General features: G+C 40.0%; 2 long non-coding RNA genes across 3 annotated transcripts in view; one reads left to right on the top strand and one right to left on the bottom strand.

Moving 5' to 3' along the window:
• Positions 1–22,072: 22,072 nt before the first annotated feature.
• Positions 22,073–27,094, bottom strand: part of LOC132345697 (uncharacterized) — a 45,125-nt gene continuing 40,103 nt past the window's right edge. The window contains exon 2 of the long non-coding RNA XR_009495168.1: positions 22,073–22,957. This is a non-coding gene — a long non-coding RNA (uncharacterized lncRNA). The remainder of the gene's footprint in view (positions 22,958–27,094) is intronic.
• The window catches only part of LOC132345694 (uncharacterized), a 42,927-nt gene continuing 38,747 nt past the window's right edge, over positions 22,915–27,094 (top strand). For both annotated transcript variants that reach the window (XR_009495167.1, XR_009495165.1), the window contains exon 1: positions 22,915–22,999. This is a non-coding gene — a long non-coding RNA (uncharacterized lncRNA). The remainder of the gene's footprint in view (positions 23,000–27,094) is intronic.

Raw genomic sequence — 27,094 nt, 5'->3', positions numbered from 1 at the left:
ATTTGTATATATAAAACAATATCTGAGAGTATAAAACACATAGAAGACACAATTCCTGTCTCAAAGAATTTATCATTTAGTGTTAAGTGCTTAAAAATGTATCCAGCTTTGTGTGCAAGGCATTTTAATAGATTCAGTGGTTTACGAGTGAAAGCTCTACACTTACTTACAGTGAAATACTGGGTGGGATTTCCAGGCGGTGCTAGTGGTAAAGCACCTGCCTGCCAATGCAGGAGACATAAGAGATGTGAGTTCAATCCCTGGGTCAAGAAGATCCTCTGGAGGAGAGGGTGACAACCCACTGCAGTATTCTCGCCTGGAGAATCCCATGAAAAGAGGAGCCTTTGGGCTACAGTCCACAGGGTTGCAGAGAGTCAGACATGACTGAAGTGACTTAGCATGCATGCGCAATCCACTCCAGTGTGCTTGCCTGGGGAATCCCATGGACAGAGGAGCCTGGCGAGCTACAGTCCACGGAGTCGCAAAGAGTCAGACTGAGTGACTTAACAACAACAACAACATATCAATATTGGGTACCACCCACTATGCTAAATGCTGAATATACATAAAGGTAGGAAAGGTCCTTGCACTTTGTATGCCTCTAACCTGATCAAAATGATACATATTCATTCATTTTTTCATTCTGCAAACAATTATTGAATGCTTGCTATGGGGAAAGTACCACAACAGACTCTTTGGAGGGCATGATTTTTTTAATGGTTCCTATCTTTAAGGATCCTAAAATTTAGTGGGGTCAGAAAAGAGCTAACAAAGCAGAATGGAAAAGAAGTATCAGGAAAGAGCTATAGAGAACACTTAGAGGATAGAGTAACCATACCCAGAGATTAGGATAGATTTTAATGTAGATGGCCCTAAAGCAACACATGGAAAGATGAATACTAGAATACTAGTGGGTGAATAGTATACTAGTGAGACATGGGGCAGGGGGAAGCTCACCTCAGAGAGAGATCAGTGAGAACAAAAACACAGAGGCGTGAAAATTAATGCATGCCCTGGGAATAAATAGCAAGGAGGTTGGTACGGCTGGAGCATAGATACAAATAGGGCAGGAGGAGACGAGGCCAGGAAGTTAGGATGGAGCCAGCAAATGTAGGGCCTCCAGTGCCGTACTAATCCAATTAATTCTATCTAGCATGCATTGGAGATGGAAATGGCGGCCCACTCCAGGGTTCTTGCCTGGAGAATTCCAGGGACGGGGGGAGCCTGGTGGGCTGCGTCTATGGGGTTGCACAGAGTCGGACACGACTGAAGCGACTTAGCAGCAGCAGCAGCAGCAGCAGCAGCAAATAGTAGGGAGCCAGTAGAAGTTCTGGGGACAAGAACATTAAGAGGTTGGGTACATTTAAACATGTAAATTCCAAAATAAACTACTGCTAAAGAGATAGACTCATTGGAAAACACCCTGATGCTGAGAAAGATTGAGGGCAGGAGGAGAAGGGTGAGGCAGCAGATGAGATGGTTGGATGGCATAACCAACTCAGTGGACATAACTTTGAGCAAATTCTAGGAGATAGTGAAGGACAAGGAAGCCTGGTGTGCTACAGTCCATGGAGTTGTAAAGAGTTGGACGTGGCTTAGCAACTGAACAACAATAAGGAGTAATCAAGTAGAGTAGAGAAAAAGAGTCTTCTGAGTTAGGAAACTAAGATTTAAGGGCAACATGGCAACAAGAGGAAGCCTTGTGTGATGATGTATTTATACTTTTCACGGAGCCAACCCCAACACATTCTTTAGATTTCAAATTCTTTCCTTGGGGAGACTCAGCATCTTGATTGAACCAGTCTCTCTGTTGTGAAACCACAGAGATTCTGGTAGCACTTAGCAGAGTTTGTAATTGTATTCTTTCTCAAACTCTATTAATGTGTGTTCCCCTCATTGGACTATAAGGAGCGTAAGAGCAGAAATCATCTTTCTGTTTTGCTTTTCAATTTTACCCAATATGTCTGATCCAGAGTAGGGACTAAAATATGTGATGAATGAATTAAAGAAATATGGGAATGTAGACAATCCTGGAAAATAATAATGAAAAGTAATATTTGGAACCATCTAAGTAGTTGTGGTGGTTTTAAAATACAGCTGCCATTGGATTTGTCTGGTGGTCTAGTCATTAAGAATCTACCTGCCAATGCAGGAGACATGGGTTCACTCCCTGGTCTGGGAAGATTCCACATGTTATGAGGCAACTAAGCTCATGGGTCACAACTTCTGAGCTAGCACTCTAGACCCATGAGCCACAACTACTGAAGTCTATGTGTCCTAGAGCCCACGCTCTGCAACAGGAGAAGCCATCACCATGGGAATCCCATGCACCCCAACCAGAGAATAGCCCCTGGTCACCACACCTAGAGAAAAGACCACATGCAGCAACAAAGACCCAGCACAGCAGCAATGTGTATATATTGCTGCCAAATTCTTTGACGTCACTCCCATCAAAAGATGGGATCTGTGAAATCAGTTGCTCAGTCGTATCTGACTCTTTGTAACCCCATGGATTGCAGCCCGCCAGGCTCCTCTGTCCCTAGAATTTTCTAGGCAAGAATACTGGAGTAGGTTGCCATTTCCTACTTCACGTGGGATCTATACCCTTTGCCTTTAAATCTAGGTAGGCTTGTGACAAATAGTATGCAGTGAAGATGATGCTGTATCATTTCTAAGGCTAGACTGGAACTATGTGGTTCTCTTACTAAGCTCGCTCTGGAAGAAGCTAGCCACCATGTAAGTAGCTTGACCACTATGAGACCACCTGGCTGGAGAAGCTATCATGCTGGACAAGCAATGTGCAGCTGTTCCAGCCAACAAACTGAACCCATCTCTGCCAAGCAATGTGAGTGAGGCTGTCTTCAACCTTCAAGAATATCTCATCTTCCAGCTGAGCACCTTTGAGTGACCTCAGTAACTGCTTCAAAAAACTAAAGAATTGCCCAGCTGAGCACGGCCTGAATATCTGACCCAAACAGCCTGTTTGTACAATAAAATGGTTGCTGTTTTAGGTCAGTCAGTTTGGGATAATTTGTTACATAGCAATAGTAACTAAGACATCAACCCATGTCTCAATAGAATCCTCCCTTTGTTAACAGCTGGGAAAACTGAGACCCAGAGAGATTACCGGATTTATCCATGGTTCTAAATTGGTAACAGTAACGCAGGCCCTAAGAACCAGTTTTCTGACCCCCAGGCCATTGCCTTTTTCTTTCTCGTATATAATAATGCAATAAGAACATTTCTATATAATTATAAGCAGGGTCCAAAGAACTTCTCTTTATCGTGCCACAATATTATCCTCATTGATGCTTTATTCCCACTGATAATTAAGTGGATTAGTAAAACCCCTTGGCATATAAACAAAAAGTGAACTGTGGTCTTAAGTGTGGGGAGCTTACAAGGGCTGTAGATGATTTGGACGTTTGAATGCAACTACCTCCCAATTAGAGGAAGAAGCATGTTCAAGTATATAAAACACAATAACATTTCTCCCTAAGTTTATAGCATTCAAACTCAGCTGACTAGGTTTTCAATGCTGTCAGTTCCAAATTCACTGAAAGATCTTTTCTGCTGAAAGAAAAATGCCACCTCTGTTAATATCAACCTTTTCGTCCTCAGAACACTTGCTTGCTGGTGATTTATTGTGGACAAGCTGCTTCCTGCTCCTTCTGAAAGTTAGTTTCTTTTTTTTTTTTTTTAATTCTGCAAATGGAGGAGGAATTCCTCATTTCTTGTCCCCAAGCAATTTAGTTAAGGCTAATCTTCAGGAGAGAGTTTGAGTATTTGCGATTCACAAGTTGATGCTGCTGGATACCATAAAAAAGAGAAAGGGTTTCTTACTACCATGTCTGATGTCAATTGGAAACTAATCCAAAAACAAATAAGAAAGGTCATGCTATGAGTGTGGTAGAAGAGTCTTAGAGTTTTGAGCCTTGCAATTAGATCACAGAGATGGAAAGGTTTTCCTTTAGAAAGATAAAAGATGTCACCTTTTTGTTGGTGGTGATGGCTTTCTTTCAAAAGATTCCGTTTGAGGAAAACAGTGTAATAATCTGATGTGTATGCATTCCATAACTATATCTCAAAGAAAACTATGTACTCTGATGACTCAGAAGTTAACGTTTATCTCGTTACATTTTTCCTATTCCTGTAGTGAAACTCATCAACAACCCAAGGAAAGATAAATGTTAAATACCAGTTCTCTTCAGACATTCTTGTAATTACAGATGCACAGATTTTAACAGATGTTAATTTCTTAAAAATACCAGTCTCATATAGAAGGTACCTGTGGAGAGTGTGTGTACCTAGCTTTAGGTGATGTACTATATTAGGACTGTCTCAGTTGCAATGGCAGAGCACCCAACATAAACTGGTTTTAACAAAAAATGGGGCTGAGTAACGTACATATCAGAAAAGTACAGATGTAGAACAGGCACAGCTGAAAGGGGATCCCACTGGGGCCAGGTTTCTATCTCCAACTCTGTCTCTCTGTCTGTCTCACTCTGGTTTCCTCAGCATTGGCACTTTCTCAGGCAGGCTCAACCCATGTAATGGAAAAGACGGCCACTGGCCACACTCAGCTTACGTTCGGCCAGCTTCCAAAACCCAGCAGAAGAATTTCTGGATCACTCCAGACACAGTCCCGGGGCTGACTCTGTCTGGTTGCTCCTGAGTCATGTGCCCACCCTTGTGGAATTCTCCTTGGCCACACCTATAAAGTACTGATGATGTACTTTAGAATTTACCAAGAATTAAGGGTTCGATTTATAGCATAATCTTTTTTTTAACTAAAACCTTTGCCCTAAAGAAAGTATATAGAACAGCATGCCAAGATATACAGCTAAGCTTTCCAGAAATTCTGCCTTTCTCCTAAGCTTTCCCACACATAACTCACCTTCTTTTCAGTTTTGAACTTACCAAAAGGTAGTCTATATTCGCTTATTCCCCCTTCTCGCCCTAACCCTCCTGCCATCTAAACCCACCTCTCTACCAAAATGGCCTTCCAGGACTTCCTTGGCACTAGAGTGGTTGAGACTTTGCCTTCAGTGCTGGGGGTGCGGGTTTAACTCCTGGAGCTGGAATCCTGCATGCTTCGCAGCCAAAAAACCAAAACATAAAACAGAAGCAGTATTGTAACAAATTCAATAAAGACTTTAAAAATTAATAAAATTACTTTCCCAAGTCACTCATCACCTTTCAACATATCTGTGCTGATGTTCCTCCTGCGTGTCCTTTCAACAGCATCACACACTGTAAGCCACCCCCCTTTTCTTCAGCTGTCTCTATTCCTGAAGCATGTGCTCCTTCTTTATTCGATAGATTCTGCTTGGCTTTCTTTTCTAGCATTCTTTATATTCTTCCTGCTCCCTGAATGTAGACGTTCTCTAAAGTTCAGTCTTCTTCTCTTCTAACTTTACAGTGTCTTTTTGGGCAACCTCATCAATGTATCTTATCTGATGTTGACTTTAGAATCTGTAAGTCTAGTCCTCTTTCTTTTTTTAGGTGCTAGATAAAAATTTTTGAGTGTTTCTCTACACTTGGATGTCAGTTTTAGACCATTCAGGCTACTGTAAGAGAATACCATAGATTTAGTGACTTAGAAAAACAGCTCTGGATGATGGAACGTCCAAGATGGAGGCACTGGCAGATTCTGTGTCTGCTGAAGACCCACGTGCTGGTTCATAAACAGTCATCTTCTCTCTGCTTCCTCACGTGGCATAAGGGGTAAAGGAACTCTCTGGAATTTCTTTTATGAAAGTACTAATCCATTCATAATGGCCCCACCCTCCTGACCTAATCATCTCTCAAAAGTCCCATCTCTTGAGACCATCATAGTGGGCATTAGAATTTCAACATATAAATTTGAGGGGAGGACACAAACATGCACTCTATAGCAATGTCCTTGCATTATGTTAAACTCGGCGTTTTCAGAAGCAAATTTATTAATTCACCCCATGTTGTCCTCTGTGCCCTAGAAATGTCTCCACGATTCTTCCATTCATCCAGGATAGAAGAAAACGGCACAATTTTCACTACTCTTTCTCACCTCATGTCCAATTGGACCACCAAAGACCCCAGCCTCCACTTTCCTATTCCCACAGCCACCATTCTAGTTCAGACCTTGATCTACTCTTCTCTATTACAATAACTTCCTGACTTTTTATTTGTGTAAATTCTTACTGAAAATACATGTTCAATAGCCTCAAAATATTTCATTCTATCCAGTGCTAAAAGCCCAAGATACTTAATTTTCAAAGCTTTTTATTACTAAACTGAACCTTTCTTTCTAATTTCATCTCCCACATGTTCATTTTCAGCAATCTCTGGTTGGGCCACACCATCTACCCTTCCACATCCCTGCTCATGTTATTCCTTCAGTGTCAACACAGTTCTTCCTTTACCTGTCATACCCTTGTCATCCTTTAAGATCCACCTGTGGTAACAACAGTGTATCTCATCATCGTTTCTGGTTCTCCTCCTGTTAAACACATGGTAGACTGTACTCTTCTTACCGTTTTGCATCCAGATGAATTGATTTGGCCAATGAAATTTAAGTACAGTGACACATGTCACTTTCCAGCAGAAGCTTTACAATTTAGTGTGAGATTGGCTTTTTCCCCCCATTAACGTGATTAGCGATGTTCCAGATAATGGTTGCCCTGACAGCATAAGTGTAAACATGTCATGGACCAGAGGCTCCACTCAGACCATGATGGACATGCAGCACAAGCAAGAAATAAATATAGGTTGTCTGCATGTAATAAAAAGCCTGACTCCATTTTTTGATGTAGGACTGCTGATATCTTTTAAACCTTACCACTCCTCTTTCTCTTCTGTTGCACATCTGCATAAGCTGATTAAAAAAAAAAAAATCTTGGGTGCTCCTTTCTTTAACATCGGTGGGAGGTCCAAAACATTCAGGTGCCTTCTCACATGAAGGAACACTCACTCTGGCCCCATCCTTTGACTACCATAAACATCTGAGGCCAGTCTCCTTTTCTTGATCACTCAAGCCAATTTTAGAGCAACTTGGGAGGCCTTCCCTACTCTCCTCAGAAAGCCTCAGAGTGTAATAAACTTTCTCATATCATCTTGGTATATGCGTGGCATTATTAATTTTGACATCTGAACAAAATTTGGGAGCAGAAATACACCCTCCTTCAGAGAAAGAGAGTACTGTTTTGTGATTTGGGGGTTTGGTTACCTTTGGGAAGGTAATAACTGGGGTGCTAAAAAGTGCTATTTCTTGATCTGTGCGTTTATTACATGGCATTGTTCACTTTGTGAAAATTAATTGATACAATTATGATTTGTTCACTTTTTTACATGTATGTTATACTTCAGTAAAAACACTATTTTAAATAACTTATTAGGAGTACCTTTAAGAAATGCAACCTTATTTTCCTTATGAGGTAGTATGTGAGTATATTCGTATACAATGAGATGGGGGTTAGTGGTAGAAGAAGAAAACAGACATTAAAAGAAAATAGAAGAACATTGCTAATTACTAAGCAAGGCAGATGATATAAAATTTAAATAGAAACACAAGCAATGTTCTCTTGAATTGCAGGAGAGTACCTATCACATGAAGCTTCAGAGTGAAGGTCGTATATCAGTTTTTGATAGTGTATCAGTCAGGGCAGAGGAGATTATGGAGCATAAGCACTATCTTGAGTTCTGGCACCATTGCCATCAGTAAGCCTTGCCTGTCTTTGAGCTTCTTATAAATAAAATCTTATGATAAGTATTTTTCTGCGTCTAACTTTTCTTACTCAGCATTACATTCACAAGCTTTATCTATTTTGCTGCCTGTGTTGGCAGTACATTGTGTTGTTATTGCTCTCAGTTTGGGGCTATTATGACTAATGTTTCTATGAATATGTCTTGCATAAACATATGAATACATTTCTATTAACTACATACCTGTGCTGTGCTGCTCTAAGTCACTTCTGTTGTGTCCGACTCTTTGCAACCCTATGGACTGTAGCCCACCAGGCTCCTTTGTCCATGGGATTCTCCAGGCAAGAATACTGGAGTGAGTTCCCATGCTTTCCTCCAGGGGATCTTCTTGACCCAGGAATCGAAGCTGCCTCTTTTACATCTCCTGCATTGGCAGACAGGTTCTCTACCACTAGATCCGCCTGGGAAGCCCATGTATATACCTAGGAGTGAAATAATTTGGTATAAGATATACATACTTTCTGCTTTAGGAGATACTGCCACACTGTTGTCTAGAGTGATTGTACCAACTTACATTCCAACCAGCAGTGTGTGTTACTCTATGTCTTTGCCAACTGTTAGCATTTTCAGTCCTAATTTTAGCCATTCTGGTGAAGGTATAGTGGAATTACATTTGGATTTCTCTGAAGGCTAATAATATTTATTGGCCATGTGCGTATCTTTTTTGGTGACATCTCTTTTTCAGTTTTTTGCACATTTTTCTACTAGATTGTCTGTTTTATCTCTTACTGATTTATCGAAGTTCTTTAAATATTTTGACTATGAGTCATTAGTGAGTTCTATGCATCACAAATATATTCTTCTATTTTGTGGCTTTCCTTTTTATTCTCTTAATTAAGATGTCTTTTGATAACAGAAGCTCTTAATTTTATCAAAGTCCAATATGCCAATCTTTTAATTTTTTGTGTCTTGTTTAAGGAATATTTTTCTACTCTAAAGTCACAAAGATATTTTCTATGTCATTTCCTAGAATCTCTACCATTTACCCTTTCACATTTAGTTCTATAAGCTATCTGGGATTGCTTTTTTAGCATTGTGTGAGGAAAGGGGGTCAAGATTCATTTTTCACACATACATATTCAATACATGTATGTTGATTCTCACTGTAATTTGATCCATTAAACACATTCATTATTTCTTCAGTCTCAATTTCCCTAAAATTATTATATGATTCTTGAGGTTTCTAAACCACTGACTGTAAAGTGGAAGCTTCTGTTAAAAAGTCCTCTAGTAGGGGATGGGGAGAGACCACTGTGCTTCCTTATCACTAATTCTAGAGATTGGCAGGCTGATACTTTCATCCTAACCAGCACTTTAGGCTTCAAACAAATAGCAGTCATTTTTATCCACCAGAATAAGTACCTCTGTCCTTCTCTTTTGGTTCTTTCAGCCCATCAGCGTGTATGTGTCTATATATATATATATTCTTTAGCATAAATTAAGTTTCATTTTCTTCCACAGTATTTTGTGGACATTTTTTTTTTCTTGAGTTTATGTGTTTTGATTCAACATAGAGCAAACAGTGGACCACGATCTATTAGCTATGGGAAGATGTTCCCCTACCTCCCCAGGTGTTCACCCACAAAAAGCAACTAGATGCAGCTCATGGAAGGGCCAAGAACCCGGCTCTGAATAAGACTGCCTAGATTCTTTCCATTTTTATTTCCCATGAACAGTGTGACCACATGCAAGTCCCTTAACTATCTTAAGATCAGTATCAACTGTCTGCTCACTCAGGATAATAATACCCTAGTATTAACATGGGCTTTATATCAGTGTTATCATAGGATTGTTGTGTAGAGTGCTATATGCAAACTGATCATCTCAGTGCCTCTCACACAGCACCTAATAAATGTCATCTGTTATTATTTTCTGCCATTAACTCAGAAGCTCAACTAGGGCTTATCCTAGGGGCGCTCCATAAAAGGGAGTTTTAGAAAACTGACAGAAGGAGGTGAGAATGCTGACTTTTATTAGTATACCTATACCCAAATAGTCTACCATAGGTTCCCAGGTTTCCTCCTCATCATCCAAAGACATACTTTGAAAAAAGGTAAATCATCTTTAATATTAAGCCTTTTTCCAGAGAAAGATAGAATGAAATAAATAGGTAATAAACATGCCAGCTGTGAAATGAAAAAGAAATATATTCTATGGTTCCATTTTCCTTGGATTATCATAGTGACATTACTTTGGAGTGTTACCTCCAAAATAACTTTTTCGTTTAACTCTGAATATCCTGGGGCAGGAAAGCCCTGCCCTTAATGATATGTTGGGGGGAAAAAAGAATATAGTCATCAAAAATAAGTCAATAGAACACTATACAGACTTTTAGACTTTGATATATTAACAGGGACTGAAGGCCATATTTCTTCTAAAGACTTGGCTTTATGAACTCATAAAATGATTGTAGCTATCAGAGGGGCCGAAAATTCATTTTACTCTTTTATTCCAAATAAATCTAAGAATTACTGTGAACTAAGGTAGCCAAAGCATCTTTTCTCAGAGAATGAAGGAGATTGGCTACTTCAGGTAAGAACACTTTTCTTTTCTCTAGAAGTAACTTTTGAAAACTTTGTTTGCTTGATTTGATCTCTTTTTTTCTCCAAATATGTCAGAGTTCCTAACCTCTATTTGATGAGCAATTTCAAAGATGAGGCCAAGAATATCTGAGCCATGGTGACCTTCCTAGGTATGTAAATCTCTCTTTCTTTTAAAGCATTTCTCACTCACAGAGAAGTAGAAGGAGGATATGAGTTACTCTCCATCCAGCTTTTCCAGAGCCTCACCAAAGAGGGCATTCCTCTGAAGCCTGGTCAAGGTGATTCCTGGCAAGTGGGCCTAAAAAGGAGTGGATTCCTTAGCTCTGTACTTAAATACTGACAGAAGATTGCTATATTGCTTAATCAATGATGTTTAAGTTAGAGGCATATAACCCTGCTCCACCTGCAAGTGAGTAACAAATTGAAAACCAAGCATATATGAGCAGAGGTAGCAATGAACTTGGGTAAAAATCTTTATTTTTAACAATTGCAAGTCTCCATTTACAGTCCATCTCCCAAGAGCAAAGCCAATCACAACACAAGAGGCCTATTCAGAGAAAAATAGCATTCCCAAATGGCTTTCTTTGGTTGTGTGGAAAGAAGCGTCTACAAGTCACCTAGATGGATCTAGAGAAGAAAAAAATCTAAGGTGCCAGGTCATTCCAGGTCACTCACTGAATTCAGGAGTGGTAAGTCCATAGGATGGGGTCTTGGTGTTCCCCACTGGAAACTGAGTTCATGGAAGAACTGGTCACCCTCACCAGTAATCTCTACCCCCATATCAGCAGTGTGATCCCATCTCCCCTTTTCTCAAAGCATAAAATTATCTCGAACAAAATGGAATGTTTAAAAGTGTTTAGCAAAGGAGAATTTTACTGTTAGCATTTAGCATGAGCTCTTGACTACTTGGATACTGAAGTAAAAAAAAAAAAGAAGTCCTATGTAGCTTTATTGTCCTATGTAAAAGTCCTGTGTATCTCTATTCCACAAAATTGTTTTCTTCGTTTACTAAGTTACTTAAAATTTGTCTGCTGCTGCTGCTGCTAAGTTGCTTCAGTCATGTCCGACTCTTTGTGATTCCAGGCTCCTTTGTCCATTGTATTCTCCAGGCAAGAATACTGAAGTGGGCTGCCATTTCCTCCTCTAAAAGTTCTCTAATTGGTCTTATTTTGTTAAAGCTCCTTCTAATCTCTTCACAAATAAAAACCAGGAATCAAATACTTCTACCATTCTACCAATAAGTGTCTAATAGATAGCTCTAGGATTCTATTTTCCTTCAAAATTAGAAAGGAAACGTGGATAACATTTTTCACTCAGGAATTGTGGAGCATTAATACTGGAGCACTAGTAGTAACATACTATTAAATTTCAGGCAAACCACTTAACCTCTTTGCCCTTTCTCCATCTGGAAATTCAGAAGATAAGTAGCTCACATCAACAATAGCATTTCAAAGGCAAACTGGTAAAAGATTGGAAAGCACTTTACAAATATTAAGTGCTCTGTAATTGCTGCTTGTTGTGACAAAGTCTATTTTCAGACCTGTCCAGGATACAAAAAACAAAATAACCCCCTGTCTTCTAATCTAAGCTGAGCAGTTTGATGCGGACAAAAATACAGCAGGAAGGAAAACTAGTCCTAAGTAGCTCTTTGGCCACTGTGAAAAATGGTGCTTCTGGAGAGAAATATGAAGAAAGAAAATTTAATATATTAAGAGGGGGATGTGAAAGTGCAAATAATGCTCCTTCAGCAACTGACTCCTTTTTTTTCTCCTAACCAATTCAACACAGATCTCCTCAAAGTTTCTCTTTTGTTAAAATTTGTAAATTGAAATGAATATTATAGCTGGGTGGATGTTTTGTCTGTTAAATGAGAGGGCTTGCTACAACAGCAGAAATGGAATTATCTTCAACCTGAAGTCATTCAAATTTGGACCCTGAAGCTCGATTCTCCATAAATAAAACTTTCTTACTTCTGAGGATTGTTAAACTTTTTCTTTTCTTTAGGTCAACAAGGTGGTCTTGAAAAATACATTCATTATTTTCTCTACTGTCTAATCATTCAACCAAATTTGTTGACCACCTACTCCACTGTGTAAAGCACCATGCTGAGCTCTTACATGATACAATTAAAAAAAAAAAGATAGTAAGGTAGTAACTCTTAAGAACCCTGAATTTAATTGGACAGATAAGATATAAACATGGGATGAGATAAATGGCACCACCAGCCTGTCATTGATACGGGTCAAATGGTTAGTTCAAATAGTAAGTGAGAGACCAAGAGGGCAAACTTCCCTGGGCCGGCGTAGTCAGGGGAGGTTTCTGAGGACAAGCAGGATAAGCACTGGATCTTAGTGTATTGGGGCAGGCGGGAGTGTGTTCTGAGTACTCCACCAACCAAAGTTCAGTCTCTTTCCCTCTCCCTGAGCCTCCCTATACCCTGAAAAAGTGTTAGTCACTCAGTCATATCTGAGTCTTTGTGACCCCATGGACTATAGCCTACCAGGCTCCCTCTGTCCAAGAAATTTTCCAGGTAGGAATACTGGAGTGGGTTGCCACTTCCCTCTCCAGGGAATCTTCCTGACCCAGGGATTGAACCTCGGTCTTCCACGTTGCAGGCGGATTCTTTACCATCTGAGCCACCAGGAAAGCCTTCCCTACACCCTGGAGATGCAACAATATCTAAATTAGGCCAATTAATACTTTTACCCTGTTCAATCAGCATAGAGGCAAGACACGCTACCAGCAAAGCTGAAGGTTCAGATGATGGTTAGCATTTTTAACAATAAAGAATTTTTAAATTAAGTTGTATGCTTTTTTAGACATAATTCTATTGCACAGTTAATAGACTACAGTATAGTATAAGCATAACTTTTATATGCACTGGGAAACTAAAATATTCTGTGACTCACTTTATTATAGCATCTGATTTATTGACGTGGTCTGGAACTGAATCCCCAATATCTCTGAGGTATGCCTGTTAACAGCCAAAGCAACTTTCTAGACATTTAAAAAAGAGGAGGACTTAGTTTGGCTTTTCCAGTCTTGACTTTCTCATGAGCTGTAATGTGCTCTTTTCATTTCACATAAAACAAATTACTTAAACTTGAGTGATCATATCACATTCTAACGATCTCCCTGCATGAACACATACATACACACACACAAACACACCACCACCGCCACACATTATATGTATGGGAGTTTGTAATTTAGAAAACGAAGAAATTGTGACTCATTTGTAGAATAACAGAAAACTAGAATTCACCAAACAATAGATATCACTTTTTATAATCATTCTGGTATCAAATTGTATTCTTGAAGAGTTTTTTTCACAAAATATATCCTTTGCTCCTTAAGCAAAGCATTGCAATCCTCAGAGTAAGTCATTGGTTTTGAGAACAATTTACTAATGGGCATAACCCTTGAGAAAAGTTCTGAACAAAACTCAACGATGTATAGAAGCCTTTATAATAGAATTTTAGTCATTTGGATCTGTGACATTTGGAAGAATGGCCTATTAAAATCTACAAGTAAGTATGGTCATTTACACAATTTTGGGCAAAAACTAAGGACACTATTATAAATTAACATTTCTTTCTATTATTTTACTGGAATGAGTTAGTTTTTATTCTTTAAAAAAAACTCAACACATGAAACTAAAATAGAAAAACCAGGAGTTTGCTGCATTAGATCAAATAGGATCAAGTAATACATTTTATTTTAAAAATCTGGTCAAAAATAACTTATTTTGAAAAGTTTTTACTGTTACATTACTGCTGAAGAATAAATGTAGTCAACATGTTCATTTCTTTGTCAATCTTTTCTTCACTTATTTACCCAAGAGTACACTCATTATCTTACTGCAAGAGATTAAGGCTCACTGCACACCCAGAGTTTGTAAAACAGTCTTTTTTTTCTTAAGACAACACTCCTAAAATGCCTAGAGCTAAAGGGGGTTATTGATGTCTTCCAGAACTTCATTGCATGAACAGCTTTATCTCCTAGGCAGACAGACACTGCACAAATGTTTGGTTTACTCCGTATCATGTAGTTAACAAGGTTCTTATAGGTTCAAGGAAAAGAGATTGTAAGACTTTGCCAGGAAGACTTAACATTCTAGGAGGAAAAAAAAAACAAACAGATAATTCTGAAGAGACTAAAATTTTAAAATAACCTCAACTTAGACATAATTGACAGGAAAAGGCAGAGTGGGAGTTTTTAGAAAAGATGAGAATAAATGTAAAAGGCAAGAAAAGACATTCTGCTTTTCAGTCCCTACTCAATAAATATAACCATCCTTAGAAGACAGCCTATGTATTGTAATTGCACTCATTTCTGGCCTAATGGTCCAATCTAATTATTCCAAATTGTTCAAACTATAGGGAAACCTGATGAAAATAGCCCTTTCATTTGACTTGCATGTTTCAGTTGAATGCTAAGTATATCTTTCAACTAAGCTTTAAAAACACAGTTCATCAGTAAGCTGTGCAGGCTCTTTTCTCGGCTCTGATCTTGCACAGCCATCAGGAAAAGAAGGTAATGAAATGTCTTAACATGCTCGTCATGAGCATACATCCCGCCTGCTTTTACTGACTTACCAATGGGCTTTGTTTGTGAGGAAGTTACAAGACTGACATTTATGGCTCTTCAGGCAAATGAGAGCCAAAAGAAGAGATCCTGAATTTTAAAGCTGTTTACCAGCTGCTGGAAAAGTTTGGCTTTGGGCACCAACAATCCGTACAAAATCCAAAGGTATTAGAGCCGTCTCTTCTCCTTTACCCATGTCAAGCTGGAAAACACAAAAGCTGCACAAGAACTGCAAAATATTGCCAAGCTAAATTAAGGCATGAGGAAGAAATTACATGTACTTCTGTGAGAAATGGAGTCTTGAAAGACCAGTTCTCTGCTCAGATCCCATGAGTTATATTGCTTAGAAGCAGACATTGTGGTTATGGTTCTTTGCCATGTGGTGTTTGCTGAGTTCTCACTGGATATCCTAAAACACTTAAGCCTGGAGGATTTAGGATGTCTTTGGAGACCATAATTTGGAAAGAATAGCTTTATCTTTGTGGGAGATGCAGGACACAACACAAATGTTTGTTGGGTTCCTTCTCTCTTTCTTGACAACAAACTTATCAAATAGTTCTCAAGCAAATTGTATGGGAAAGTAAATGATTTCATAGAGAAGCAGTATTATGGTTTAGAATTCTAAGGCAAGAGGCTTCGGTCAGGTGACTCTAGGTTTACAGGGAATTGAAAGCAAGTTAGAACGTGGCTCATCCAACGTTAATAAGATACAGGTGATATTCCTTGACATGGGACTTGCAGAAGATGCCAAGAAATTTCAGATGAGGGGATCTGTTACAATGGGGAGGGTAAAATTCCAGGCAGACGGGAGAGAAGTGGGACAGCAGTTTCCTAGAAAGTGATTTTCTAATCTAAGGGCTATTCTTTAGGTTGGAGTATTTTCTCATATGAAAGAGATTGTGTGTGTGTGTTCACTCAGTCGTGTCCAAGTTTTTTGCAACCCTATGGCCTGTAGCCCATCGGGCTCTGCTGCCTGTGGAATTTTCCAGGCATGAATACTGGAATGGGTTGCAATTTTCTCCTTCAGAGGATCTTCCTAATCCAGGGTTTGAACCCCTATGTCCTGTGCCTCCTGTGCTGCAGGTGGATACTTTACTGCTGAGCCACCTTGGGCCATAACTACTTGGAGGGGATAGGCAGTAAGGAATGCAGAAATATTCATAAATTATACATGGATCATCTCATCTCTACTTGAAATCCTCCAGGGGCTTCTCACTGTTCTTCAAGTGAAACTCCTATTCTGGCCTTCCCACTCCTAGGTGTCCCTGCAACATCGCCCCCCGGGGCAGTGTCCTCAACCTCATCTCTCTGGCTCTCCCCATACCTCCCTCTGCCACCAGTACTCATGGGCACCTATCTCACCAGCCTCAGGGGCTCTGTTCATCATGCTGCTTTGACCTGAATGTTTCTTCCTTACCATTTTGATGGACCACCATCGTTTATATTATTTCATTTAGTTGTTTGGTTTTGCTCTACATACACTATGTAATAAACATCATAAAATCAAAGACCATATTTCTGTTTTATCATTGGGATTTTTCACTATACCTGGCTGGTTGATGCTACACAAAAATTTGTTAAACAAAAGAATGCAAATGAAGGTAGTGAAGTCAAGACAGATCATTTCCTGGAGCTCTCCCAAAACACTAACAGCCGACCTGGCCCAAGCACTCAGATTTCCTGAGAAATCCTGATTTCCTAGGGTAGCCAGAATATTCTCGACTTATCATTGACATTTATACAGGGGTTGATGTTAATGTTTCTGGAGAGATCATCCGAGAGAAGGAGGATACTAAGTGAAGCCAGCTGCCCCAAGGGTGTCCAGAGGGTGAGCTGGGTAATAATATATTCAGGTACCTTTTCTCCTTGGTTGTGTCCAACCACTTCCTATACCCACTTCAGAGTTTCCCTAAGATCTCTTCTCCCAGAGCCACTCCTCAAATGCTATGGTTACCAGCCCCCACGTTCAGTTTTCCTTCTTTTCTTATTTCAAGCACAGGCTCTGCTTAGCCCTTTGGAATGTCCTATCTATGGACCCGGACCATTGCTTTGAAGTGGAATTGCAGCTTTTAACTTCCAGTGCTTATTTGTGGTGGAGAGGGGAGGAAGCATGGTGGAAGGCAGGGGTAGGGCGGTTAAATAACATCCTAATGTCAGCCTAGGTATGAAGCCAGCCATCGATTAGATGACATCTTATATTAGGAAGGGAAGATCCTGTTATATTAGGAAGAAGAAGACACTTTGTTTACTTTTCTGTTAATATTTTAAAGGAAATCTCAAACCCTGATTTTGAAACTCTCCATACAACCTTCAGTAGCACAGAGGGTGTTACAAAATCTAAGGTCTCAAGAAGCTAAATCACTTAGACAAATAAACATGTCACATAATACTTTGGGGTCCTGGGGAAGGGTAATACCATGAAATCAAGCAATGATCAGCTTTTAAATTTCCCCAAAGGTCAGACATCACAGGCTAAGTGATTTGTTACTAGTGTTCATTTTCTTGAACCTCATCTTTCCTCCATAGTCATCCTGTTTATGCTCACAGACCCTTTCATGGGCAATAATAATACTAATAGTAGCTACCCTTTACTGAGGTGCCTACTATGTGTCACGTACTTTATCTGTAACTCTTGAAAATAAAAGCGTTAGTCACTCAGTCATCTGAGTCTTGTGACCCCATGGACTATATCCTGCCAAGTTCCTCTGTCCATAGAGTCCTCCAGGCAAGAATACTGGGGTGGGTAGCCATGCCCTTCTCCAGGGGATCTTCTCAACCCAGGGACTGAACCTGGGTATCCTGCATTGCAGGCAGATTCTTTACTGTCTGAGCCACCAAGGAAGCCCTTACAACAACCTTAGTAGTTAGGAATGGTTATCAATATTTTAAATGAGAAAATTAACACTTAGAGAAGTTAAGTATATTGGTCAAGATCATATAGCAAGTAAGGTCTGTCAGATATCCCATGCTGTACCTAATATCAGTGGCAGTGCCCTTGAGTGGCTGGGGGTAGGATTTTTAGTCCTGGCCCATAGATCCAATCTTCATCAGCCCAAATACACAGATTAAAAAAAAAAAAGAAAAATCTTGTGTTTGCTATGTAGGCCCTGCTTTAGGATAATTTGCTTAATCCCATCACCCTCTTTTTAACCAGGTTGCTATATCTGAAGTCATTCTACACAGGAATTCTAGAAATGACGTTGCTTTGCACTGTATCCTATAAAAAGCAAACAAAATAAAAGTGCCATGGAAATTTGAATGTGAACCACTGGATTTGAAATCTAGTGTACTAGATATTGCATCGCAGCCAGAAAACTATATTGTTTTAAACAGCAGAGATTTTTACTTATTTATTCTAGCTCTCTGTGTATCCAAAAGGCTTTTATTCTATGCTATGTATGCAGTCATAAGGGGGACTTCCCTGGTGGCTCAGACAGTAAAGAATCTGTCTGCAACTCTGGAGACTGGGGTTCCATCCCTGGGTTGGAAAGATCCCCTGAAGACGGGAATGGCTACCCACTCCAGTATTCTTGCCTGGAGAATTCCATGGACAGAGGATTCTGTCAGGATATAGTCCATGGGGTCACAAAGAGTCAGACAATTGTAAACTGCATTAGGACATGGGGTACAAAGTTAATCTTTTACAAAGCATCAGGCTCTTGGGAAGCCTGCAACTATAGAATCTCTTTGTTCAATATAAAAAGGGATAGAAATCGAAATATAATGTGTGAAATTTAAGTTCATATCTTTAATATCTTAGTACTAGCAACAGTAAGAATCTGCTAAGGACCCTAAAATCATCTCTGATATAAAGTCGCTGTCCTGTCACACTTTCTGTGAAGCCAGCCCCATTATAGCTAATTTAACTGTCCCTCATCACCAAAAGAACATAGCAGATGCCACATCCTCATGGAATTTAAGCAATATATTATTATCCAAGTATTAAAATTACAATTTTAAAAACTATGTGATAATATTCAATATGCTTGTGGTCAGTTTAAAGAAGAGAAAACAAAATTTTATCTATGCTATTTTGTCAGAAAAGTATTTTTAAAATATTAACAGTTTTCTCCAGTATTTCCTTTTCTGCCTTCCCTCTATTTAACACCAGATTAGACCTTCTTCATCTCAGGAAAAGGTCGAGATAACATCAGGCAGAGAAAAGGAATCTTTTCCGATTTCTGAGTCTAGTTCCTTTAGAGCACAGAAAAGAAGAAAATTAGGAAAGGAAATTGGGAGGAGAAGCATTCACTGCTGTGGAGTGGCTTTGCTCTACAGGCTGAGCTCCAGAGGGGAGGCAAGACCCCAGGGAAGAAATGGTGCCATGGTAAATGGTTGAGAGCCCTGCAGAGTTCCCTAGCCCTGCCATGGTGTGAGGGTTGAACAATGAACCCCCCACGCTCAGAAATGGTAAGGAGGGAGCCCTGGAATCAGATGAGTCCCATTGTGTTGTTACAACGGAGGGCTCTTCAGCGGCTGGCATTCAATGGGTGCTCAAGGAACAGTCGAGGTGATGTACACCTAAGCAGATGCTAGGTAGCTAGGTGACATTAAGGATTTGCAGCAACCCCCCCCTAGGGAAAAGGAAAGAGGTGTGGTAAATTGACTGAAGTTATGTTTCCATTGCACTCAAAGAATGGGATTAGAAACCAAAATTGATATATTAAGTCAGAGAAAAGTGAAGAAAGTTATCTTCTGCATTTCAGGACTAAATTTCATAGCTTCTAACTTGTGATTAAAATTGTAAATTAGATCTGTGAAGAAACAATGAGAAAGCTTGTCATGATTTTTCTGAATCTTTGCTTTTTCATCTTCAAATGGGGGGTAATAAAAACATTTATAACTTGAAATTATGCACATACAGAAATAATAAGATACTATCAAATGACACAACTAATTATGTATTGGTGTTGTGAAATTGCAAATTTTTCTTTCATTTTTATATCCTATGTTTTTGAGGTTTGTTGTTTTTGCTGTTTTAAGAAATAAATATAAAAAAAGAGAAATAGTATAAATGAATGCATATACAAAACAGAAAGTGAAGTCGCTCAGTTGTGTCCGACTCTTCGCGACTCCATGGACTGCAGCCTACCAGGCTCCTCCGTCCATGGGATTTCCAGGAAAGAGTACTGGAGTGGGGTGCCATCGCCTTCTCCGTGAGGATAGAGACTGTACCTTTTCCCCTGTTTCCCTGGTTCGCAATAACAACATCATTCTGGTGGGGAAAGCAGACCAATTTTGGCAGCCCTGGTGGGAAAGGTGGATCTTGCATTTACCTAGGTTGGGGGCAGGAGGACCCTCTCTGGAGCGAATGCTAAACAGGTATAGATGAGTGAGACAGGAGGCTCTGGGTTCGCACACCCCTGTGACAACAGGGCAGGCTGGGCTGGGGGCCCTGCCCTTGAGTTTCTGAAGTCCCAGGGCTCTTACTTCCTGAAGTGTGTGTGGGCTGTGACTATTCAGGAACACAGTCTTCCTTCCCAGGCCCAAGGTGGCCAGAAGACCGGCATTTTGGGGAAGGGTGAGGGGGCCTGGCTGGGGAGCTTATGCTCCGCAGCGAATCGTCTGGAAGGCAGGCAGCGTGGCTTTTCCAAAACAGAAACAAACTCACAAATATAGAAAACAAACCAGTGGTTACTGAAGGGGAGAGGGGCAAATCAGGGGTATGTATAAAATAAAGGGCTTCCCTGGTAGCTCAGAAGGTAAAGAATCTGCCTGAAATGTAGGAGATCCCTAGGTCAGGAAGATCCCCTGGAGAAGGGAATGGCAACCCACTCCAGTATTCTTGCCTGGAAAACCCCATGGACAGAGGAGCCTGGCGGGCTACAGTCCATGGGTTCACAAAGAGTCAGACACGACTAACTAACACACACATAAAATAAATAAGCAACAAGGACATATTGTATACTACAGAGAATTATAGCCATTATCTTGCAATAACTTTTAGTGGAATATAATCTATAAAATACTGAATCACTATGCTGTACACCTGAAACTAATAACATTGTGAATCAATTGTAATTCAATTAAGAAAAATAAGAGAAAAAGGAGAGAGAGAGAAAAGTAAGGAAAGGAAAAAAAAAAAAGCTAAGGAAAGAAGGACCTTTAAGAAATACTGTGTAGCTAGAACACAGGGCTAGTGGTAAACGATGAGATGGGAAATGTAGATCTTAAATCTCAGACCAAGACATTTAGATTGTATCTGGTAATCAATGAAGAAACACAGAAGTCTCTTTTAAATAACGGGAGTTTTTAATGGAGAAATAGTGGGAGTAACGGGAGTAATAACATGTCTAAATCTGTTTAAAAACAATACCTTGGTAATTTTGGGGTGGGGTTGTTAGGAACAGAAGCAGAGGAACCAATTCCCAGGCTATTGCAACAATCTAGGTAAAGCATCAAAAGAGCATTGTGCTCAGTCGTGTCCAACTCTTTGAGACCCCATGAGCTGTAGCCCATCAGGCTCCTCTGTCCATGGGATTCTCCAGGCAAGAATACTGGAGTGTGTTGCCATTTCCTCCTCCAAGGGATCTTCCTGACCCAGGGATCAAACCTGAGTCTCCTGTGTCTCCTGCATTGGCAGGTGGATTCTTTACCACTAGCACCACCTGGGAAGCCCAATCTGGAAAAGATCATGAAGCAAGTCAGGCAATGGGATGAGGAATGGAGTTGGGGTGAATGAAAGAGCTAATTAGGAGGTGGCAATTTAGAGAACAATTGGTTCTGGGGTTGAAAAAAATCATCTCTGAGAATGACATTGAGATACAGAATCTTCCACCTTATCATGCAGGAGTGGGGTTTGAAAAGGAGGTTGAACAGCTTGGGTGTCATTTTGAGAGTGAACAGAACTGGAGACCACTAAGCAATGCTAGTCAATTAGTGGCTGCAGTTAGCAACTTCAGACCACAGTCACAGGTATGCTGTTCAGAGGCTCTTGGCTTTGCGTTCTCCAAAGCTGCCTCCAAGCTGCCTGACAGCTGATGGCATATGCCTGCAACCAGAGCAAAAATAAAGCACTGAAGCTTCCAGATCCTTACTTAGGGGGATACTCCCAGGAAAAGCTGAATCAAGAGTGCCTGCCTCCACTTCCAGGAGAGTCATCTTGCAGTTTCTCTTTCTGTTATACTCTAGTCATGGATCATGGCTGTCCCCAAGAATGGCCACAGAGATCTTTTTTACTTAAACAGAAAAGAGGCTAGTTTGTTTGAACTCGATTTTATTAAAGTCTTGGGGATTACAAAAAGAAAATACATGGGAGAACATGAAACTCCCAACCTCATAAGACACAGCCCACATTCCTAGATCACACAAGCCCATCTCATCCTTATGAATTAAAAAAAAAAAAGTGGGAACCCCCTGCACCTCCATCCTTGATCTCAAACTCCTTCCTCTTGGTAGACGCTATTTCTAACTCCCACATCTCCAGTGTCACAGCATGCTGGGTGAGTGATATTATTCTGGATTTATAGTTTTGTTATAGTTTTGTTATAGTTTATTATAGTTTTGTTCATAGCTAGCTGCCCTCAGTCCCCAGGAATCCTGACCAAAAAAAAAGGTTGTATCATTTGTACCATACTTAAGTTTTAAAGTAATAAAACAATCCTGACGAATGCTTAAATTTAGAAAAAAAAAATTAAAATTGCTCTTACTTTTAAAAGACCTTCAGAAAATATTACCAAACCTTTCCACATGGGTCCCCAACAAGGATTCTTCTCTCCAGTGTTGTTTGAGCCAATAGAATGGGACTGAGTTTGGCTCAGATGCAGAGAGAAGTTTCTCACTTTGATTACAGCGTAGAGAGATAAGAGCGCTCACCCTAGTGGGTGTGGCTGCTTTACAGAGATCTTCTTGCAGGGATGTTCTCGGGAGAGTTCTTGGGGAGGGGCGCAGCTCTGCTGCTCCTGGATTTCGCTCAGATCGCAGTGCGGGTTGCAGCCTCTCTGCGCATGGCCAGCTGCCGCCATCTTGGATTAAGCTGTCGTTCGCAGCGTCTCTGCACACTGCGCGAGCTGCGTCAGGCGCAGCCATTTTTCAGGAGGAGCTCTGGTCTGAAGTGCCTGTTTGAGGCCACTGCATGGAACACCCTTTGAGCAAGCGAGACTAGATTAATCACAAAGGACAAGAAGGTTAGGCTTTATTTTATTACGCGGATTCTGTTATGATTCCCTCGGAAGTATTAATGGTCTTTGCTGGTGACAAAAAATTTTCATGTTTTTGTATAATCCCTTCTATTTTGCTTTAGTTTTAATTATACTGCATTTGCTTTTTTTGTTATGTTTAGTATAGCATTGTCAAATTTTATATTGTTTTTTATGTACTTTATCTTTTTAAATAATTCTTAAATTACCATGATTATATTACCAATTCTATATTTGAGGTTATTATTGCTTCCAATATAAAATGGTTTTTAATTCATTTTTTCTGATTATATAAAAATATACTAATTATAGAAAACTAGGAATATAGAAAAAAAATAATAAAAATGATAAAAATCCCCAGTACATGAAACTGTGATCATAGATGTACAGATTTGATTTCAACTTTTTTCATTTAGCCTTGTAAGGTTAGGTGGCTTAACCGGTTATAAGGGTTTGGCCTTACATGGTTATTCCTCATACAGGAAATGGGTTCTAAGGTTATTGCAAGTCATTTGATCCTGTTTAGGCTCTTGTCTCAGCACAACATCACAGGCTCTCCTTCCCTACGCTGAGGCCAGCTCAAATATGTTTCCAGATAGATCATCTGTCACCCTGTCCTCCCAGTGGTCCGATCCTCCAAGCCATGGCTCTTATTCCCTCATTTTCTTGTCTTCCTTTCTTAGAAGAAACAAGTTTTTGTAGACTTCCACCCTTCTTGTGAGACCAGCAAAGTCTCCAAAACTGTGTCCTCTCCAGGGCTAGTTCTGTGTTGGGATCTTTCCTAGGATCCCCCAGTCTGCAGTTCCCATAGTGCTCAAAGCAAGAATCAGTAGTTTTCTTTACAGCAAAGTTCTGAAGTGTGGAAAACAGACTAACGAATGAACCTTTGTGTGTGTGTGTGTGTGTGTGTGTGTGTGTGTATATATATATATTTTTTTTTTTTTTTTACATTGCTGAGTGTTTTATAATTGCTTTACTCAGCAAGCCTGGGAAATATGTAAGTAGTCATCAGTTTCACAGATGTGGGAATTAAGGTTCAGAGAGGTTAAATGACTTGCTTTAAATAGTCACAAAATTATATCATTTGACTGTCAAATGAGAACTCTCTTTCCTATCAAAATTACATTCTTCTTAGGGTAAAAATAAATGATACTGTAATAAAGAGAGTACACAAGTTGGCCTAATAAGGGGGTAGGGGGCAAAATAGCAGGGAGAACAAGGTGAAAGGAGAGTGGAAGAGCACAGAGAGACCCAACAAAAGTCACAGATTGTAGGGAAAACAATAATTTGGTACCCTGATGGCTTAAAAATGCTTGTTTGTGTATGTGTTTGGGGTGGGGAGTGGGATGGGGGAGGAGTTCCTGATTTGATCCACACATATGCCTATTGGCTCTCCTCCATTCTTGTAAGAACAGGATGAGGTCTTCTTTTCCTTCAGGGACAGTTTCAGTTGTACGTTTGGTGACACAGAGTTTGAACCTCAAATCAGATTAGTGTCAGTGCACACTGCAGCCTGCCTCTTCACCATGCTGTTCAGTACTCCTCCAAACCATGCTGTGGTGCTCTCGCTGCTCTCTGGTGCTTGGCACTGTCTCAAGCTCCTGGACAACTATCTCCCCCAGCCCACACTAAATCATGCATGCTGCCACTGCCTTGCTGGCTTTAGAGGAGGGGGTGGACTGGAAGGCCATGTTTTCCTTTACTGCCTCAACACTCAGTTCCTCATAGTAACACTGAACAGGGCTATGGGGTATAACATGCTCTATTCAAGGTTTCAGGTTGATCAGAGCAAATGTCTCTTTTTGACTGAAGGGACAAGATATAGTAGTACAGTAGAGCCTGCCAATTTTCTATACATTGTCCATCTCCACTTTTTACTCAGTAGCATAATCCTGATTTCGAGGCAGTAATGTGCTCTAACAGAAGGATGTATTTTTCGGTTGTAGTTAACTGTGGCCTTATGGCTAAGATGGGCTTCCCAGGTGGTGCCCCGGTAAAGTATCCGCCTGACAATGCAGGAGCCATAAGAGACACGGGTGGATCTCTGGGTCAGAAAGATTCCCCTGGAGTAGGAAATGGCAACCCACTCCAGTATTCTTGCCTGGAAAATTCCATGGACAGAAGAGCCTGGTAGGCTACAGTCCATGGAGTTGCAAGAGTCAGACACAACTGAGCACAGCTCTATTATTTGTTTAATGTCTATCTATCGTATGGCTAAGATAAAGCCATTGAAATCATTGCTGGACTTCTAAATAGGGTCCCTTTGGAAAATAGTAATTATCCCTCTTTCAGTGTCTCCCTTTGTCTTTCATGCTGTCTGGAATGGGGATGCATGCGGCTAGAGCTCCAGCAATTATTATGACCCCCATGTAAAGCCCCAGTGAAACATACAGAGCAGCTGAATGCCTAATGATTTCATGATTCACCATATCATCCTATATTCCTACCTCTGGGCTTAACAAAATAAAGGGTTTTCTGGGTCTTACATATGAAATATTTTGTTAACCTTAGGTATTTCAGCTGCTATTAGGGCAAATTTAATTTGGGGGCATATTTTAAGTTTTATCATTTTTGAAGTGACTATTACAGTGACTTTTTTTTTTAACGCCATTGTTAGTTTTTTAAACTGCCAAACCTAATTATAACTTAAACAGAGTAATTTTATGTTCTACTTGTTAAGTAGAAAGTGAAACAATATTTTGGTAAATGATTAAGTATTAGGCTTGTAAAGTGTTCTTATGGAGTAATTCTACTTCTAGGAATAAATCCTAAGGGTTATGTATGTATGTATGTATGAAGCTTTAGGAACAAAGCCATTTACATTATAAGAAGAATAGAAACCACCTAAATAGCAACATAATAAAATGGGTAATAAAATATGATATATTCATTGAATTAAGAAATTTGAGAAAAAAATAACTTTTATTTTAAAAAGTATTTTGTGGTAACAATTTAAATAATATTGAAGTTTATGAAGTAGAGTTATATTCTTCCTCTTCTACATAAGATCCACACCCTTAACCATTTAGTCTAGTGTTTGTCTTTCCAGTTTTTCCTTTGTCTGCTGCTCCTGCTGCTAAGTCGCTTCAGTCGTGTCCGACTCTGCGACCCCATAGATGGCAGCCCACCAGGCTCCCCCATCCCTGGGATTCTCCAGGCAAGAATACTGGAGTGGGTTGCCATTTCCTTCTCCAATGCATGAAAGTGAAAAGTGAAAGTGAAGTCGCTTAGTTGTGTCCGACTCTTAGCGACCCCATGGACTGAAGCCTACCAGGCTCCTCCATCCATGGGATTTTCCAGGCAAGAGTACTGGAGTGGGGTGCCATTGCCTTCTTTCCTTTGTCTATGTAAACAAATACAGATATGCACACACATATAACAAATAAATATTGGATTATAACACATATATAAAATAAACATTATCAATAACATGGAGAAATACCCATAGTACAATAAAAAGTTTTTTAGATAATATAAAATTTGATATACAACAAGATCCCAATTATATTTCAGAAAATGCCCAGCAAAAAGAAAAGACTGGAGTGAAATATATAATAAACAGATGTGAATAAATGAATACATATTGCCAATATTAATAAATGTGGGGTAAGTCACTTCAGTTGTGTCCGACTCTGTGAGACCCTACGGAAGTATAGTTGGCCAGGCTCCTCTGTCCATGGGATTCTCCAGGCAAGAATACTGGAGTGAGTTGCCATCCCCTCCTCTAGGGGACATTCTCAACCCAGGGATCGAACCCATGTCTCTTAATCTCCTCGTTGGCAGACAGGTTCTTTACCACTAGTGCCACCTGGGAAGCCCCTATTAAATACTTTACTATTAATAATACATGCTATTTTCTCCTCAGTTCAGTTCAGTCACTCAGTTGTTTCTGATTCTTTGAGACCCCATGGACTGCGGCATGACATACAGAATTTTTTCCACAATCCCCACAAGGCTAAAAGTGAAAGACATATTACTATATTTCAGAGGAAATAGGGGAGGCTGAGAGCACATATTTGAACCACCTGCCTCCCAGTCCCATCCAAAATGACCTAGAAAATTTTAAAATATGTAAAACCCTAA

Source organism: Bos taurus, chromosome 1 (assembly GCF_002263795.3).
Source record: "Bos taurus isolate L1 Dominette 01449 registration number 42190680 breed Hereford chromosome 1, ARS-UCD2.0, whole genome shotgun sequence".
Classification (NCBI taxonomy): domain Eukaryota; kingdom Metazoa; phylum Chordata; class Mammalia; order Artiodactyla; family Bovidae; genus Bos; species Bos taurus.
The sequence above is the reverse complement of the archived record's forward strand: the minus strand, read 5'-3'. Positions and strand labels throughout refer to the sequence as shown.